This window comes from Syngnathus scovelli, chromosome 5 (assembly GCF_024217435.2).
Source record: "Syngnathus scovelli strain Florida chromosome 5, RoL_Ssco_1.2, whole genome shotgun sequence".
Classification (NCBI taxonomy): Eukaryota; Metazoa; Chordata; class Actinopteri; order Syngnathiformes; family Syngnathidae; genus Syngnathus; species Syngnathus scovelli.
In genome coordinates, this window is record NC_090851.1 from 4,606,986 (window position 1) to 4,623,490 (window position 16,505).

Below are 16,505 nucleotides of genomic sequence, written 5' to 3' on the forward strand. Positions count from 1 at the left end.
AAAAAAATCAGTGACGTTAGTTGGTGTTAGTTTAAATTGGCTGGCACTGCTTATGGAAGCACGATGAGATAAATCTTAGAACACCTGCCTCATTGGTTGCAATCTGACCTGTGCAAAACTACCCTCTAAAGACTATAATATTGTGCAAAAGTATTGGGCCATCATCATTTTTTTTTCTGATGAAATGACTTTTTCCAGGGTAGCACACGGGGATAGTTATTAGTGTAAGTACATAAAAGTTGCTAAATCATAAAAATGCTAAAGCTCAACCAATTTGTATTGCCTTAATGTCTTTTCATTTTTTTATGATTTAACAGTGAAATAAATTGATTATTAGGACAGAATTTATTTGTGAGTACAAAATCATACTTTCCATCTATGTTTGGATTTATTTTCTTAAATAAAAATGTTCTTTGATTTCTTTGTCATTTTAAGTCAGTTAAACTAAAATCTACCCACTTGCTGGTTTTGTCTGGATTATACATTGCGGCCATTAATTGTAATTCACAGTCATCTGTCTCGTAGTGTTGCTTTTTTGCTGTGGCTTCGAAGTGGGTGTGAATATGAGGCAAGCTTAATGAGTAGGAGTGCAAAAATAAAAAAACTGGACTTGTTTTTTGCAAAGCAAATGTACAGCCAAGGTTTTTGTTTCAGCGTAGCTTCACAATAGTTAGCCACAACTTGCCAGTCACGATCTGAACGAGTCCTTATTAAATAGTGACTTCACTCTAAGGCTCTTCAAAAACGTGAGATTTACACCGGCGGGGTCACCAGTGGAAGTGGAGCTGGAGCCGAGTGGTGCCGAGACCCCCCCTGCTCCCTCCTCCCGCACGTTCTCCTTTCTTTTACTGTATATGGCTCACAAAAGCGTTGTGAGCGTGTGCCGGTCCAAGTGAGGGAAAGACGTAGCTGAAAGTCACTCGCAAGTAAAAGTAGGGACACTGTGCTTCATCCCAAAGTACCCCCATTTAACCTCATACTTTATTTGCTATCATGTTTTATTTTTAAATTATATCTTGTCTTAAGCTTGAGTAGCTACCGTATTTCCTCATATATAAGCCCATTTAATAATCGGAAGACTATTGGAATTATTTTAGTTGCTCTACTCAAAAAGGGAAACTCAGAGTGGTGCTTTGAGATACGAGTGCCCTGACTTGAGAGTTTTTTTTTTAAATTAGTCAGATTATATTTTGCTGAACTTTGCAAATGTAAACTTGAGTGCTGTTTAATGCCACTGATAAGGCTTAATTATTTACAATCACTTTAGTGATGTTATTGCCATCGACTACTTTACCCCATCTGCTCGGTGGAATAAAATAAATGTAAATTACTGCACGTCATTAATTTCCTTGTCAAGCTTCCTCCGCATGCATGCCCACTGCACGCTTGACCCCTGACCTCGTCGCCATACTACTGTTACACTAAACCAACTCTGCTCGTCAGGCAACTCAGATGGACAACACGGCATGCTGAGGTGTTCAAGCCCCCACACGAATGCTAAAGGCTCGCTGAGGGGAATTATTAATAACAAAAAATGTATTTGAAGTCAAAGTGAATATATGACAGTAAGTGTACAAAGATTGCGCTAACAAGTTTAGATTAAGTTCAATTGAATTACCCTTATAAAATTTAGGTTCATCTTGAATATTCAGCAAAAAGCAATAATGAGCAATGTGTTGATTAACTATGCAAAGTCCATAATGCTCTTCTAACTCCATCTTCTCTCATGCTAATTTTTGTCTCCAATCCAAAGCTGCTAATGAAGCGGAATGGAGTGTGTGTGTTTGTGTGTCAACAATCAGACCGTGATGGCACAATGCTGAAACTTCCAACTATGAGGACGCCTCCAGCTGACCTGCCAAGCAACACTCCGCTGAGACCTTTGGAGATCTCCAGTTCCCTCTCTCCCTAGCTGGAGGGAAATTTGTGTGTGAGTTACAAGCCAGGCTTCCAATACTAAAACAGACACACTTACTACATCGGCGCAGTTTTGCAGGCATGCCGGGACACGATTAGATTGTGTGTAACAGAATGCACCGTCACACTCTTGAATTGTTGAGTAAAAAAAAAAAAGTGGAGCTGGGTGACCACTCGGTGAGACCTGAACATTTCTATACATGTAATGATGAGTGCTGGAGTTCAGTTTCTCGGAGCTAGTTTAAGGTCAGGGACCCGCAGCTGCTCCCTCGGCAGTCTGAAGGTTTGATGTGACATTTTAACGTTCTTAATGGTCACACAAGAGTGTATCCCGGTGTCCATTAAAAGAATAAGATAGTGGACCAGCAGTGGTAATTATCCCACGAACTCCATATTTTTGTTCCTCGTGGCGTGATAACCCACAGTCCCAAAATTGATTTGTATCCAGACTGTCAGACTTCTAAATGTGTCATCATGTCTGTGTGGTTTCGATGCTTCTCAAGCCTGCTCTCTCTATTAGAACAGTCGAACAAAGTAATGGGATTTTTCCAGGAGTGATGTTTGACGAGACACGAGGGCTGTTTTTCCTTTCGGAGGTCCAAAAGTGTTGTGTTGGAGACTGCCTGACACTCCGATGGAGTTAGACTGTAGCAATGTCGGCTGGCCAGAGGGAAATGATCATTGAGTGTGTGTGATGAAGTGATGCATACATTTTCACACATTGCATTTAATTATTTTTAAATTTCACTGACCTATGCTGATTTGAATGAAAAATTGGGGATGACCTATTGGGATTTTTCACGACGTGGCAATTTTCAATGAGGCTGTCGGCGATATCGAAAGTGGTGCGCGTCTTCAAGTTTCAGATCTTGACGGAACATTTGTTGTCGTTTTCATTTATCGTGGGTGTGCAGCTTCGTCCGTTTCCATGATCTCACGCGGACAAGATACATCGAAGCATCCAGCGTTGGAGTCGAGGTGGGACAATGGAGGATTCTTGAAATATTTAATGAAATTTCGATCATCATTGACATCTGTTCATGAGCGATAACGACACTCAAATGGGCCATACAAATGTTTTCATGTGTTTGGGCATGTATCTATATTAATCTCAGATCTGGCGATGGCGTCCGGAGAATACATGAGAATGTGGCGTGGGTGTGGAGGAAGTGTCCCCGGGAGGCGGCAAAAAGTTTCCCTCCTTGCAGTAAAACGCCTCGACCCGGGAATGGACACGCCCACTCAACATGCATAGCACATCTACGTAGCGGCGCGTGGCGGCCGCTTGGATGCACATTAGAGGCATGAAGAGACAAACGTGAAATAGCATTTCTGGGAAATAAAGGATCAGCTCGCAGAAAAAAAAAAAAGCCAGACACATCCTGGCTGTCTTGTGTGGCCGCGCAATGAGAAGCACATGACTTAAATCGGGCGTGGTGCGTGACTCCTTATCGGACAAAAGCGGCCCACAACGAGGCCGAACGAGCCCCTCCCGCCATGTCCGTGGGCAGTCATGAGGTCTTTCGCCACGCTGCGTCTCGTGGCTTCTTCAAAAAAAATCCCCCGCTTCTAAAACATCCAACCGCTGTGGCATGTTGTCGATAAATAGGTTGCGTGGCCTGGGGACAGGTTAGGGCGGAGGAAGCTCTTATCGATCATTACAGAGGCAAGATTGATGCCTTGTAATTTTTTTTTTGCTAATGTTATCATAATCAAATTAGCAAATCGCAGAAAGAGATGGAACCATCTGAGCAGCGCTAAATGCAAATATGTATAGTACAATGAATGAATAGAAAAAAAAACAAAAATTAAAAAAAAATTAATCAATCAAAGGCTGCCTCTGTAATTGGCTCATCAATCTTTATTTATTTATTAAAAAAAATGAAGTTAATACAAATTCATTCAAAACTGAATTCTGCTTCAGCTTGTGTGTCTCATTTTAAATATGCTACAAAAAATTCCTCTAATTTGATATCTCATTAAAGCACACATAGGTAGGCTAATAAATCAAAGCGCTCTGAGAGGTAAGGGCAAGGTCATTTAAAAAAAAAAAAAAAACAGGCAGTTAAATGAAAAGGAGGCCAGCAGGAAGCAAAAAAATTTGGATTTGAGGGTTATAAAAGTTCATATTTCCTCTGAATCCTCTTTGAATTTGATTACTAAGCTAGAACAAGCTAGCAAAATTTATGATCTGTTTATGCGTGCGTCCGCGCCCGACCATGCCGACATCACATGGTGCCATCACAGAGTGGCGATGGCCTGAGGCGAGTCCCAAACGGATCATTTGAAATTAGACTGACCTAAGGTCGGCGGGTTTATGAGCAGTTAACTTCAAAAGGGTTGATTGTCTTGACTAGTGCTGCTCGTGGCTGTGTACAAAAGCAACTAGAAAAAGCTTTCAATGGCCGCCCTATACTGTATGTGACTGTGGCTAATGATGGACTCAATCAATGAGAGAATGAAAAAAAACGAGAGAGAGTGAGAGAGCGAGAGAGAAAAGTGCTTACGTGAAAAGGCTTGTAAAATGTTCTACACGTGTTCGTTGAATTCTTCATGTGTCACAATCTTTAAATAAAGAAATCGGTAAACGAGACCTCAAATGTCTATCTGTGGTTATTTTTGATTTATTTGTATTATTTTACTGCCAACTCGAGAATAACATACCAGCACAAATGAAAATTATAAGGATGTTTTTGCTATGCTGTTGTTTGTGGTTTTCTATTTCTGTTACACAATTAAGGACAAAAAAATTTTTGCTTGGACAAAAGTGATTTGCTAATTCCCACATGAATTGAATCGGAAGAGCCAACGAGAAAGTATAACTTTGAAATGGATCTGCACCATAGAACAAATACAGAGAGGATATAAAAAGTATCCGGTTTTAATGGCTGGTATTAAAAAAAAGATAAATTCTCTTTACAACTGAAAAAGTAAAAACAAGTGCCAAATGGTTCAAAACAGTACCCCAGTGTTAGATTGTCTTTAAAACCAAACAATAAAGGAGAGAAAAAAAAAAGGATTTTGACTCAATTTGAACATTAAGTGCTTAAAACAAATTTTTCCCTCGGAGTTCTACACTGGGGACAATCCACACACCCTCTTTTTTCCCACAGCTGTGCCTTCTTGCAATGTTTTCCCAATGTGCTTCCGCATTGTCCTGTCAAAATCATCTCCATAAAATAAGCAGTATTTCCGCATTAATAAGTTACCGCCAAAGCATAAAGTTACTTTGGGTAATAGCGCGTCAGACGTGATGTTATTCTAACAATCATTGATGGACAACACATGGCATTCATTTGTTATGAAAAGAAGCCAAGGCCGATTATTCTGGAAACGATTCAATGGTGTGAAGGGCCATCCCGCATATCTTAAAATTTGCAGTGTTGTTTAACATATCCATCATTTTCTCAAGCATCTGTTGGAAATTTGGCTCTTGAGTTGAGAAAATCAGCATAAATCACCAACTTTGCCACTTTAAGTGTAATTCACTAATTTGTTTCCTAGATTTATTATCTATTCTATTAAAGCTATTTTTTAGGAAAAGTTATTATTTTTTAACGCTCCAAAAAGAAGGTGCAACCTCATTAAGGGCTGTTAAGTGAAGAAGACAGCGAGAACAACAACAAATATTGGACGTTGTGCGAAGTACTATAAGTGGACTCACACGATACCACCGATAAATATGCCAACAAAAAAAATCTAAAAATAGATTTCTCCAATCCGTGAAACACACAGTCACGCACCTCCTCCAGTTCTCCAAGAAAATGTTCTCAATTGCCTTGTAAAACGATTTTGAAAATTTGTCACGATGCAAAGTGATGATTGAGACGGTTGGCGGTGTGAGGGAACACTAGTGTACAAAAAAAAAAAAAAGAAGGAGGCCATCTTTTAATTGCATCTGTTCTCTGCTATGTGCTGCGAATACTCTTCGTCATGTCTCAAGAATCTGTGGTGAGTGTTTTTGCTCCTGAAGCAGTTTTGGCGAACCACAACATTCCTCGGAATCCCACTCCCACCAAGTGATTAACTGCACCTAACAAAGACAATGTACCTGTTTGAAAATGGCTCAACAAGTTGGAATTCAATCATGCAGCACAGGCTCAAGTGTCCTTTCCTGACGAATAAGATTGGCAGCGCTTATTTTGAGATTTTGCAATCATCTGGAGCTTCCAGTGACGGGGGGGACGACTACAAATACCGTCCCAGCCTCGGAGATGTGACGTCACACCCCTGCCTACAATGAACACGTATGATAAAAGTTGAGCCCGGCTAAAAGGTCACGCGAGTCACCGCTTGAGCTGCTGGTGTTTCCGTTCGTTTGGCTCGATCTGAATCATCGTGCACCTCGGGCGAACGCGGGCGGTGTTTCAGATACAAACAGTCGACTCACTCGCTGTGTGTGGCATGCGGGATCGCTCAACCTGTTTGGCAGCCCCCCCCCTCTCCCTTTCCAACTCCCCAGGGCCAAAACACATAATTCACCCATCGAGAGTTCATCTTCAAAAAGGTATGCCTGCTCACTGCTCCAGTACATTGGAAACAGGTTGCCGACTTAAATGTGTCTTTGCATGATCAAAAAAAAAAAAAAAAGTTCTCAAAAGAACTTTTAATGTAACTCTCCCTCCCCCCTCCCAATGGTCATTGCGTGGAGCAGACGGTTTTGCCATCCTTGTCCCAAAATAGGCAGCCGCTAGCACATCCAGGTCAGATGGTTTTGAAACATCCATGACAAGTGGAGGAGTGAAGGGGGCACTTGGCAGAAGGTCATTTGGGAGCGGAGGCTTCGTTCACACCCGAGTGACAGTCAAGTGCGAGGTCGCGGCTATTTGCTTCGACACGCAACAGGTGGCGGGCGGGTCGGGTCTTTCCTTCGCTGCATTTTCACACACGGCGAGCAGTTTAGTGTTTTTACTCGCCGCTATTTGCAAGGTCGTAATAATTCGCGTCGACGTGTTGTGTGAGGAACTTTTTATGGAACATCATTTTATGTGGCCAGATAAAACAAATCATGTGCGTCGACTTCATATTTCTTCCTGCAATCATCACTAAAAGGAGGGAAAAATATCTGGACTTTTAATAACAGATATTTTTTTCGTTACCAAGATCTAGACTCCTCATTTCAAAACTAAACATCCATCAAGTCGTTATCTATTTGTAATTATATGAGGCGTGTCAGAAAAGTTCCAGGACTGGCGTCACAAATGCTTTATTGTCAATTTTCCAACTAACTTCTAATCTTTACACATTTTAAAATGTGTGTTTAAAACATACCAAGAGAACCATAAATCAGGTTTAAATAAAAAACTTCATTCCAAAAACTCATTTACTATCAAAAACTACATTTACTCATCAGCAGGAAGCACACAGAAGTCACCAAACGGAAGAACCGTCATCAAGTTTTCACACCATGGCCAAGACGTGCGAGAATAAGCATATTAAAAAAAAAAAAATCCACTTATGCCTAATAAGACATCCTTCCTTATACAAAGCACCACTTGCCTTCCTTTTTTCATCCCACATAACACATGGTTACAATCCCCGCCTGGCCTTCTTCCCAGCATCCTCACGACAGGAATTTATGCATTTGACTGACTTGTTTTCACGAGCAACATCAGTCATTGGGCTTAAGTGCCAGAAAAGGCAACCATACGGCGGATCTATTCCCAAAGTCATTTTATGGCGTGTGGATTTGTTTCCTCTCTTATAGTTTATAGTGTGTATCATTATGACAAACGGTTCATGAGGCGAGAAAAATCAGCATTCAAGTAGCAATGCGCAATGAAGCTTTGTCGCATGGGAAAGTTGAAATGATAGTAATAAACGTCAATCTTGTTGTTAGACGAAACCTTTTTTTTTTTCCCGAGGGGGGGGGGGGTTCATTTCATTTGTACAATAAAAAGCCTCAATTCAAATACGACCAGAGCTCAATAAACTGGACAATTATAGACTGTATTGTATTTCCAGGTAGTAATTATAAACTTGGGAATTTAGCAGGCTTTTTCACAGATACGAGCGGACTTGATTTGAATTTTGGCAGTTAGTGATGAATATTATGGAAATAATCCCTCTGTTTCCAATGGAGCAGATTTCATTGGAAAAGTAGCCTGTTGTGCAAATCTATTATTCAGAATATTTGCTTTAGAAAAGGCAAAAATGAGAGCTCGAGGAGGTAGGAAACACGCCTCAGGAGGGAAACTGTCAAAAATACAAAAAAAAAAAACTCTGTCACCTGCTGCCAACACACAAATGTACCTCAATCTTTTCATATGTGACGCTGGAGGTTGTAAAAATTCAAATTTCATCTTGAGCAGGCCAATAGTAACTTCACAATAATAATTTGATGGCACTTTTTTGAAGATTATTCTCACTGTGCATGTAAAAACTCATTTCCACTGAAATGCGAGCAACAAGATGGCTGTTTGAGTCACATAGGAAATCCCCTGATACATTTTTAGCTTTGGCATCTTCCGTACTTCCTATCAGAGCCGCAGTAAGTGTCATCATATAATCTCGGGCGGGCCAGGACCTCGCTGGTGACTCTCCGGTCCATCTAAATCCACAATTTATTTATTTTTCACCATTAGCCACCATGCAGTGCAAAAACACTTGTCTCCCTGCCAACCTGTTTAAAGAACCTAAAACTGGGGTATTTAAGGTTCCATAAAGATTATAAAAAAAAAATATTTTGTGCTATCGCTTTGTGTGTGTGTGCGTGTCTGTGTGAGTCAGGGCTAAGAGGCAAAGCGTTGCGGCAGTGTTTGATAGCAGTCTCTGTGGCAAGCTTCAAACAAGATGTCGCTCTACTTTTGTAAGAAGCCTACACACACATGCACACAGACCCACACACAGACACAAGCACACACACAAGCCTGCCCACGTATATGACACACACTTACACCACTTAGTCTGCTTCTGAGCTAACTCTGGGATTTCGAGCTGCGACAGGACCAACATGGTTGTGTTAACTCATGATGATAATGAGGAGAAGTGGTTGAGCCCCTTGCTGCTAACCAAAACAGCAGCACCTAAACAGTCTCACAGTTATTTCCTGTATGAAGATTTACTGCATGCTGTGAACAGGTGATAAGTGATAATATTGTCTTTGTCATGAACACACATTTCAACTGTGCCAAGAGTGGCTTGCTCTTTCTTTTCCCCAAACAAATTTATCACAAGTGTTTCACAAGACATTTGATCAGCTCTGTGTTGTGTGTGTTGGCTGCACGCTCCGACTCTTAACACGAGTATGGCGATGAGTGATTTGATCAGGACAAAGATATTTGAGAGCGCAGAACAAAGTAAAAGAAGAAACTACGCGGGGCCAAACTAAGAGCCCTGAGGGACACTCACTTTTGAGATGCTATTGTACGTAGCCAACTTGAAAATTGAATACATAGCAAAATTGTGCCAAGAAAAACAGCTGCTCTGTGACGGCCACATCTTTACATCTGTGTGCAGTGTGTTCGAACGCTATATTGTTTTTTTCAGGTTGTGTTTTGGAGGATTGGGGTGAGGCCGTATTTCTTATTCACAAAGATAAATATGATGCGTTCAGAGGGTGTGTTGTTGTGAGATTTCTGGCAAGCAGATGTTAGTGATGAATAAAGAAAGAAAGAGAATATTCAAGTGGATTATGATGGAAAGCTAAAGAGAGACCAAACACAAGATCACACACATATTCGGGAAGAAAGATCAAATAATGATTTTTTGGGGTTGTGACAAAGCAAGCTCCTCGAGCTCATCATTTGGGAAGTAGCGAACGAGAGAGAGGACGATTCCAGGTCAAGGCAGGCAGTCAGAGGTCACTCAAGGTCATTTGAACTTCCATGACAAACAAGAAAAAACACTCTAAAAGCCAAAATATTTGTACAAGCAAAATGTTAAGGGAAAATATTCCTGAAAAGACAAAGGAGAAAAATGGAATGAAGTAATATTGACAGTGTAGAAATGAGTCTATTATTTTGCAAAAATAAAATATTCACCCTCGCATCAATCCAAACTTATCACCGAATTGACTTCTGGCCTTACAATAAATATGAAGTCATTTTGGATTTTTTCACCTAAACATCCTTCACTCTTTTTCACCTTTTAAACACATGAGAGTGCTTAAAAGTCTCATGCCAGCCGTTCTTGAGAAGGAATCTACTGTCGATTTCACTCTGTTTTCATCAGACAGCGCTTTGTGTTTTGGCAGCGGGAGAGAAGCCAAGCACATTTCTCTGAGTCATCAGAAAGGGGGGGGGGGGGGGGTGAAGAGGAGGAGAAGAAGGAGGAGGAGAAGCATTAGGTGGCAAGTCAGGAGTTTCCCTCAAGTTATTTGCAGGCAAAAGCCTTCGCAGCGCACCAACCAGAAAATCATCCACTATTGTTTCAGCGCTGCTGGCAAAGTGAGCCTTCCTGAAACTTAGTAAACACACACCAGGGGGGAGGGGGGAGGGGGGGGGGGGGTTGTGCCAGAACACGAAAACAAGAGAGCGCTGTAGAGTGAAAGGTTTTGAAGGACTTTCGCAGAGTCTGCGTATACCAGACTTTTTATCGTCGGCCATTTTGGCTTCCCTCGGAGGGCCGTTATGACAGTGACACCAAATAAATGTTTAATCCTCTCATATAAATACATATACACAACAATGGATGGATTACTAGTTTTGAAATCAGAAATAATATTTTCTTCAATTATTGTTCAAAACAAAATATTTTTTGCAAAATCTCTACATTATTTTTATTGCACATGTAAATGAATGATTTTAGCAAGGATCATGAGCGTTACATGACTTGTTTTCGCGGGCCATATAAAATGACATCGTGACCCAGATCTGACCCCCCGGGCCTTCAGTTTGACACCATTGTGGCCGATAAATAAAAATGACATCATCATTATATAAAAAACAAATACACTCTGTTTTTCTGACAATCTTGTTAGCTGGTGGTCTGTGAGATCTTTCTAATGTAAAACTTGTGTCTTGGCTCAAAAAAAAAAAAAAAAAAAAAAAAAAAGGGTCAGGAAGCAGTCAGCTGATTGTTAGACAAACAGGGATTTGGTCGTAAGAAGACAAAGCGTCTTTTTGTGATTGAATCACATGGGAAGAGGATAATTCTGAAGATCCTCTTGTACTTCTTAATGTGTGACATTCTTGCACTGCAATCTATGTTGCATGTTATAATTCCCTGCTACAGAAAAGACAACATGAGACTCGAGCGTTAAAAATAAAAATAATAAAATCAAGCCACTACTTGTAACTTGAATTGACGAAGCTTCTAATTTGCTGCGATGAACACCAATTATACCCTCAAAGTGGCGAACAAGCTGCTTAATCGTATTCAAAAGCGTTTTTTCTTCTTGCCACCTCCCATGATTGACAACAATCTCTCTGATATGCCTGCTCTCCTTTTTACGAGTCTGTGTAGCCCAATTTAGAAAAAATTTCCACGTGAGCGGCACGAGCGGAATATTAAGTATACACGGTAAAACAATCTGACAGCTCGGAGTCTTCGCACCAGCTGAGCGAAAGCGGATGAGTGTTTATGTGTTGGGGGGGGGGGGGGGGTAGTGCTGAAAAGCATAACGCCGATTCAGTCGCTGCCTTGTTTGGCTCCCAAACTGATAAATGACACCTTTACCTACTAGCCTGAATCTTTCAGCTTATACGCAGAGGTTCTCGTGTCCTCGTGACCTGCTGTTTGTTTTTCCCTGAAGAGCGTGGAGACATTTGGACCAGGGTGGCGGATAGCATGGTGTATTTTTTTTTCTCCACCTGACAGCTTCAAAGCCAGGCAGGGGGAAACTCAAGATTGGTTTTAGCCACTTCCTAGATGCAAGAGGGAGGCCCACAGGGAGGGGGGGAAAGGGGACTGTGTGCCAGGGTGAACCTTCTGCTCAACTGATAAGAACGATGTGTGAATGGCTTGGGAGTGTTTGTGTGTGCTTGAGAGAAACATGAAGGAATAGTCAAGAGCGTACGCTCAAGCTGGGGGATTTGCTAATGCCCAAGAAGATCTGTTTACACCGAGCGCCCCCGATGACCCCCCCCTCTTCGCCCCAGAGGATGCAGTGGGCCCTGCCAAAACACACTCACGCACACACCTCACATAGGCACATTTCTCAGCAGACATAGATATAAGGGCACCACAACTAGCGGGCAAAATTCCAAACCCAAGCATGTATCCTGAGCGGAGCATTAAATAGCCTGCCTGTAGCCGAGTTTTAGGAAAAGAAGCAAAAGCCTGTCTTCGAATTTCGACACTCCGATCCTGACACTGGATTTCCGAGCGAGGTTTGCGGCGAAGGTCATGAGTGTGGGAGTTTAAGAAGACTTTTTGCAAAGGTAGGAAGAGTAGAGGGAGGATGCGCAAAGGAATAAAAAAGGTTCCTGAAGGAACGATAACAAAATAAGGAGTATGGCCTATTTGTGCTGAAATGCTTGATTGGTTTTAATTGAAGCATGATCCAGGGCTCCCTCTACAGTTCGGAGGTGGAAGTGACTAGCAGGGGTTCACAATTTTTTGTTAACCATTTGGCATTGGCTGACTTTTTGCAAACATTTCACTTGTTCGGAGCAAGGATCATTTTGACAATGCAGCAATTCCCCCCCCCCCCCAAATTTTGCTTTTGGCACAACCCTAAATGTTCTAAAAGTAGCCCTACGGGTTTTCCCCATTCACACTTTGTCTTTGCCCTCTAGATTAGCACCGCTGTGATTTTCACATTTGCACGCCGTCGTCAGGTTCGGAGCCTGTCTGTTACATTTCGCTCGGAGGAGCCCCTTTGACTCACATGAACGGTCACGCCAACTGACTCACCAACCTTGTCTGTCATCGTGATTAATGCTGTGTGGAAACCATGGCTGTGCTAATGGACAATAATAAGAGCAGCGAAAAAAAAAAAAAAAAAAAAAAAAACGATTTACAGTAGCTGAGACAAAACAAATTTACAGATTAACTCCATATAGACTCTTAAACTCACTGGCTGTCACTTTGGTGTTGAAGTCCAAGTTGGTTTGTAGAAGCATTCAAGTCCATCTCATTTTATCTTCTTGGCTAGAAAATCGGACAAGATGCAAGGCGAATGTGGAACAGAATCCCGCCTCTCTTCCTCCTTCCTCTCTCTTTCATCAAAGGAGGTCACCCGTACCTACAAGCATTCAATCAACCTGCAGACGACCTTGCTCGTCCTGGATACGGTGTCCTCAGCCATCGCTATGCTAGCGGCACTGGGTTACATAGCTTTGAGCGTACATAGACAAATAACTACGGACAATTTGGAGCGGCTAACCGGCCGACTGTGCATATTTTGGGATTGTGGGAGGAAACCAACACAGGCATGGAGAGAACATGCAAGCACTACACAGAATCGAACCCTGCAACTCAGAAATGTGAGGCGGATATGCTAACCAGTGCGCCAACTGATTTAGATAAAATAAAAAAACAGCATAATATAGTTGTGAGGCAAGTGTAAAAAAAAACACAGCAGCTGCCGCAAAGGTGTAAATTAAAGCACGAGTGCGCCGATATCAGCTATGACAGTCAAGTCAAATTCCTTTCTTATATGAGCCTGATCCTCCCCTCTCTGGAACGCTACTTTGAAATGTGGATGTAGCTGGAGCCACACACAAGCTAATTGGTAATGTTTGGGTATCAAGTTAAAGCTCAAGTGGGTCTTTGTGTGCATTTGACATTGAACGAGAAAGTGGGAGAGGCAAACAGATAGGGAAGTTCATGTAATCTGTAAAAGGCCAGATTCCTGGGTGATGTACGGTGCACAGAGTGCATGGGTGTATGATCGAAACGAGCGTAGGAGGTGTTTAAGTAAGCTAGCTACAAGTCCTTATCGCTGCACAGAGCAATGTGGGGAATGAGGATGCTGGGTTGAGCACTGCTGATCAAGGCAAAGAAGAGAGGCTGCTACTAATTTGCTCACTTTCCATTGTGCTTTGTCAAGCGAAAATTCTTTCACACAGCAACACAAACAGATCAACAGATGACAAGCTAATGCTACGAACAACGGTGGTGTGCTGAATGAGTAGTCTGGCTAAGCATCTTTGCATTTTTTTTTTTTGGGACTTTTGTGTCCAAGTCTGACCTCCGACAAGGCCGCCTGAAGTCGGAATTCCTACTTGGCTTGATGTCATAACATTGTGGAAACCCCAGAATTGAAGCATCGCTGTCAAATATGTCACCCCTAAGAACAATAAAACCTGGTTTACACGGGGTGTAGCTCTTAAAGAGACCACAAATGACAGTTATCAGATTTACCACGTGAACTATTCCCAGCCATTGGTGTAAGTTTTTGATATTTCAAAGTATACGCAATCATAATTTTTATTTACTAGTGTCTCTATATTCTGTAGTAAATTTAAAGAGGTACAGCAGATTAAAAAAAACAAGTTGCCCCTTAAATATTTATCTTTACTCCTGTCTATGAATTGCAAATTATTCATTTGAGATAGAGGTCAGACGGGCAAACGTCTTTCCAGCCATTCAGTAAGTCACCACATCGTGTGTGTGTGTGTGTGTGTGTGTGTGTATACACAGTGAGAGAGAAACAGTGTGACTGTCACGGTCTGTTTGTTTCTGTGCATGTTAAGTCCCAGTAGAGTCATCGCTTGACTCCGTAGACTGTAGGTGTATTCATCTAATAAGAGGAACAGAAGAAGAATGTAAGCCTGAAGATAATCAAAATGCATCATCTTCCATCTTGCCATTGCAAGTTTCCCTCTTGACAATAACTTCAGTTCCCTACTCACGTATGTGAGTGGTCTGCAGGGCGCTTGTTATCCTGACATCCCTTGGCAGGGGAGCCAGACAGCAGCAGCAGCAAACTGGCAGGCGTGCATGGAGACAAAAGACACGGGAAGAGAGAATGAAGCGTTTGGAAGCTGCTGCAGTAAAACTAATAAGGAGGAAAGTGGGTGTCCGGAGAGGAGTGGCTAAAAGCCATCTTGTCAGAGGCAGACAGGTGGGCAAAGCAGCCAGACAAGCAGGTCATTACAGGCTGGCGTGGAGCTACGAGCTCAGCATCTCAACACGCTATTTAATAGCGGCTAGGCTGATTAATACCGCCCCCATCTGGGCCTGGACGGGTACTGCAGGAACTTCAATATACCGATTGGCTTCGTTCAATCAAATTGAATATATTTGGCTAAAGTTAACTGCTTCGTCTAACAACAAGGCTGTGGACAGAAAGGAATGGTTATGGACCCCAGAGTTACATCTCTAGGAACCCGGGAGAAAAAAGTAACACCAAAAATGACATCTGTAGAAAATCTGTGCCCTTGCAAACTGGATCCCACATCAAGTACTTGAGCGATCGGTGTTAGCACTTTACTGATGAAATTCTTTTGAGTATTGTCATTGCCCAAACTATTTTTTTCATTTCAAGATGTATTATTCATATGCTTTGTTTGAGTGGCAGGGAGCCTGAGAGCTAAAACAAACACAAAAGCAATTGGATTTCTTGACAACATAAAATGATTATACTTGAGAAAGCTCAGACAACTACCAATGTCAAATTAAAACTATCACTCAAAGGTTGGCGCTAGATGTGTTACGAGGTGCGGTTGAAAATATGGTAGCAATAGTCTTGTTTTTCCAAGTTGGAACTGATTTTGAAACAAATTCTGCAAACATTCTTGGATCAATAGCAATGTTGTAATGCTGTCAGCTGAATGAGCAGATGGAGGTCACGCTGGCCCGTCTCAGATGTCACTACATAGGTCGTTTTAAGACGAGTCTACTTTACAATCCATAAATGACTGGTTAAAGTAAGCCAACCAAAGACCAGAATGACAAAAGAATCTTCTCAAAATGTAGTTGAGCAACCCGTCAGGAACTTCACAGCGTTTTTACAGGACCACGTGCTAACAATTTGAACAGCAATCACATTACAGCAAAACTGTTCTGCATTAACACAGCACAAAGTGACACACACACACGGACACACACAGTTTCATTACCAGCAGCAGTAACACTGTGCTCCGCTTTCACAATACTATGGTGAAAAAAGTCCTGACTCACCCACTTGGCTAAAAGAGCTGCCTTTCTTGTGTTCACCACATGTGGCAAGACCTTATTTCAGAATAATTCTCTCGAGAGGACTAAAATGATTACAGATAGAAGCAACAAAAAAATCAGGCAAAGGGTTTTGCGGCCAAGAGGGACTGTCGAGAGTATGCAAGGTTGATTTATTAGAGTGAGGAAACGTTGTGTATTGTCATGAGGGCTTGCACCATTTCTGGGTCCGGACTGCAACCCTTCAATGACCGACCATGACATTCTGGCTACCTCCCATCTGGGTCGGGTCACAATGGAAAAGGATTCTTCACAAGAATTAAAGGCACACCAGAAAGGTCACTTCCTCCGAGGATGGAGCAATCCATCAAATCCCTAACACTGATTCAATAAGGTCAAGGTCATATTGTGAAACTAAATCCTAAAGTTGCCATATAACTTGCCGGATTGAGGCTTTCCATCTTTTACCAATCTACACAAGATGAGTGCAGAATGCTGGCTTCTCATCTAAATGGTCAAATGTGAACCAGTTTTTCTACTGTTTGAGCCTGGTTGTGGTTAGCTAACCGCGGCCATCTTTGTTT

The 16,505-nt window shown here is 41.9% G+C and overlaps 1 protein-coding gene across 1 annotated transcript in view; it reads right to left on the minus strand.

Moving 5' to 3' along the window:
• LOC125968823 (uncharacterized) overlaps positions 1–16,505 on the minus strand; it is a 67,618-nt gene that overhangs the window by 26,190 nt on the left and 24,923 nt on the right. The gene's annotated exons all lie outside the window — the stretch shown is intronic.